The sequence below is a fragment of the Bufo gargarizans genome, chromosome 8 (genome assembly GCF_014858855.1).
Source record: "Bufo gargarizans isolate SCDJY-AF-19 chromosome 8, ASM1485885v1, whole genome shotgun sequence".
In the NCBI taxonomy this organism is placed as follows: Eukaryota; Metazoa; Chordata; class Amphibia; order Anura; family Bufonidae; genus Bufo; species Bufo gargarizans.
In genome coordinates this window covers 196,641,152-196,644,613 of record NC_058087.1, presented here as the reverse complement: position 1 = coordinate 196,644,613, position 3,462 = coordinate 196,641,152, and the positions used below count along the sequence as shown (strand labels likewise).

Sequence of the window (3,462 nt, the reverse complement as noted above, 5' to 3'; positions counted from 1 at the left end):
GGAGCTCTATAGGCGGCACAATACGGAGCGCGCGGTATGTTCTCACACTAACAATGTATAGAGTTGGGACCAAGACACCTCGTCGTGTAGACGTCGCCTTAAACTGAGCGCGTGCGACCAGCTCAGCGCGACCGGCCAAAGATAAGGAAGAGAACAGCAGGTGGCGCTGTACAGATCCAGTGTATTGCAGAACTCATTACCTGCGGTTATAACAGACATGATGGCGGAGGAGACCACGGACACCCAGATGATCAGGACCGACAACTCTGATGGACAGAAGTAGTCAGACATTTATTCCATAAAAAGGGAAAAAACACAACAAATGCCGCGTATAGTGCGGAAAGAAGCGTCACATTGTCACATCTCTACAGAAATAGGAAAAGCTGATTAATAATTATATGTTCCCCAAATGTGTCCCCGAAACATAAAGAAGCCCCTACAGCGACATCAGTGGAGGACGGGGAAGGGTTAATGATGCCCCCATGAGGTACGTGCACTCGGCGGTGTATCTCCGCTCCAGGATCCACACCTGTTACCTGCAGATCCTGACACGGATTTCCCCAGATCTCCCCCTCTGCATTGTAAAGGGAGAAATCCGCACGGACGATCCACCGGCCGCAGATCTCCGGATCCGCTCCGCAGGTCACTCCTGACGCAGGAAACTTCCGCTCCGTGTAGATGAGATACTGAGAATCCCATCTGCTTAGGCGGTATTATTTCACTCTGGAAAACCAGCAGGTAATACGCACCGTGCGCTTGTACCCGAAGGCCATCTGCGCACGCTGCGGAATACGCTCAGTCTTTCCACGCAAATTCCCATGTGGAAAAACCGTAACGAATTACAGCAAAGTGTATGAGATTACCCCGATCACGTACACTTCGCCGACTATTTCCGTGCGGATTCCCAGATCTGCGGCCCGTCAGTTATGTTTGTGGTTTTAGCTGCGGATTTCACCCTTTTCAGTGGAAAACCGCATCTTATCCGCACCAAAAACCGTAATCACACATTGCAGGTATTGGTGCGGATACGCTGCGGATCTGATGTGCGTTCACCCGAACTCGTGTGCAGACGACGTAACTTTTCATTTGTCTCAAGCATCGATTCTGGATCTGATCTCCAAGGAATATAAAATAATCGTACAGTAACCCCCCCCCCCCATAGAGCCGTCATATACATTGTGTGATCGGAGGCTCCGCCCATACAGCGCTATATAGTGACTTATAGGCGGAGATTATAACGGGACGTGGACGCATCGGCCTCAGCTTATTATTCTAACAGAGGCTCCAGACCACAACCAGAAGAGAACATGTAGGGGTTCAGAGAAGGAGGCGGTGAAGGTGTGTAAGTGTCTGATGGGGTCACACAGCTGATAGAAGGACAGACGCCCGGCCTCATAGTCTAAGAAGACCCCAAGTCTAGGACATGTTGTATCTACACTGAGGGGGGATCCGACTGAGCGGTGACGCACTGTACATCCTGCACCAGATATATACAAACACCAAGATTTATCATTATCTCCAATACTAGACTGATGTCCTTTCCTTTCTATACTGGGATAGGACAGTCCGATGTCACATTCTCCTATCTGGTCCCACTTTACCTCCCAGTAATGTCTTCCTGAGGAGAGGCCACATCTGCTTAACACCTGTGCATAATTCAGGAACCTTCCTGGTGATTCTGGTCTGTCTGTTCTTCTTCTGTTCTTGTTGCTGTTTTCAGATCTTCTGATATCTTCACACGTCTATGAGCAGTGTCCTCATCCAGCAATATGTCTGGAACATGGAGCCCGAGCTCTGATGTGACATTGGTGACAATATCCCTCATAGATCGGTGTAAGGTCAGTGAGATCAGAACCTCATCCAGATCATCCTCAGACCTGCCCTCTCCACCATCTCCCCCTGTGTCCTCATCATCTCCATGACCACATACTGTAATGTCACTTTCTTGTAGGAGTCTTATTGGGTCGGTGACATGACACATCTCCTCCACGTGACGCATCTTCCTGGACAGCTCGTCCTCCTCTATTTCCAGCTTCTTGATCAGATCAGATATCGGGGACACAATCTTCTCCTCCTGCCTGGAGATCTCGCTCAGCGCTTTCTGTTCTGCCATTTCCAGTTGTTCCTTAATGTCCATAAATAACTTCCTGACGTTCTTCCTCTTATCAGAGGCCTTCTCCTGGATATCCCTCTGACGATCCTGCAGATTCTGAAGTTTCGTCTTAATTTCTGCTTTTTGTGGGTTTAATTCCTTCAGATATTTCCTCAGCTTCTCTTTCTCCTTCTCAGAGGCCATGTCCAGTAGCTCCACGTTATGTCCCCTTGTGCTCGCCGACCAGACAGCAGGACACACAGATACAGGCGGCGTCTATAGGACAATAGTATTTCAGCACCTCCTTGTGTGTGGAGCATTTTCTCTGTGCAGAAACAGACACAGTAGGTTCAATCAGACTGTGATCCACTGACTTGTTATGGGCTCCGAGATGTTTATGGCACATGGAGGTCTCACACTGCAGACATGTCCTCACAGCCGGGACAGGAGACTTAGTGCAGTAAGTACAGAAGATCCCGGTCTCCTCCATGTCAGGCTGAGCAGATAATAAATGCTCCACTATGTTCCTCAGCTTCCTGTTCTTCTCCAGGGCCGGACGCTCCGGATATTCTGCTCTGCAGTCAGGGCAGGAATACACTCCAGCTGCCTCCTGTGCCTCCAGCGCACTCGCGATACACGAGCGGCAGAAGTTGTGTCCACATCTCAGGGATACGGGGTCTGTATAGAGGCTCAGGCAGATGGAGCAGTCCAGCTCGGCCCTCAGGTCAGCAGACGCCATTGTGGTACGGAGGAGCAGAAACCGAAAGTGCAAAAGTCTCTTCTGATAAGAGGGCGGAGAGCTCCTGTAGAAGAATTAACCCCTGCAGCTCAGAGATTGCATTCCTTTGAGAAAAAAGCAGAAAACCCACTAAACGTCAGAAATCCATCAGAAATGTTGGGGAGAGTAAAGCAAACTTCACCTCTGTTTCCTCCAGTCAGGACAATGAGACATGTGGAGTATTACAGGTGACCCCTGAAAGGAAGGGGTTAAAAACCCTGTATCTCTCTGTTCACTTCCTTATCTGCACTTCACCCCTCTCTGTTCCCTGGATGAAGCCGCGTCCGCTCTGGTACCAGGAGAGCTGGACAATCAGACAATTGACACAAGGCGGACTGAAAAACAGCTCTGTTTATTTGTAGTATTGCACTTGTATATATAAGGTATGTAAGCTCCTTGTCAGCAAAAAGGAAGTTGTCGTAGCTCCAATAAGAAGTAAACACAAGCAAAAATGTACTTTTTTGGCAATTACATATAAGTTTGATCATATGCTAAAAATGTCTTTGGAAAGTACCTGTAATTTTCTAGAACCTTGTATATGCCTGCTAAGCAATAGTGACAAAATGGAGTCTGGCCTCCTTATCCTCTCTTC

The 3,462-nt window shown here is 48.6% G+C and overlaps 1 pseudogene; it reads right to left on the bottom strand.

The window, feature by feature from the left end:
* Positions 1–272: 272 nt before the first annotated feature.
* Positions 273–3,247, bottom strand: LOC122944499 (annotated as a pseudogene).
* Positions 3,248–3,462: the final 215 nt, after the last annotated feature.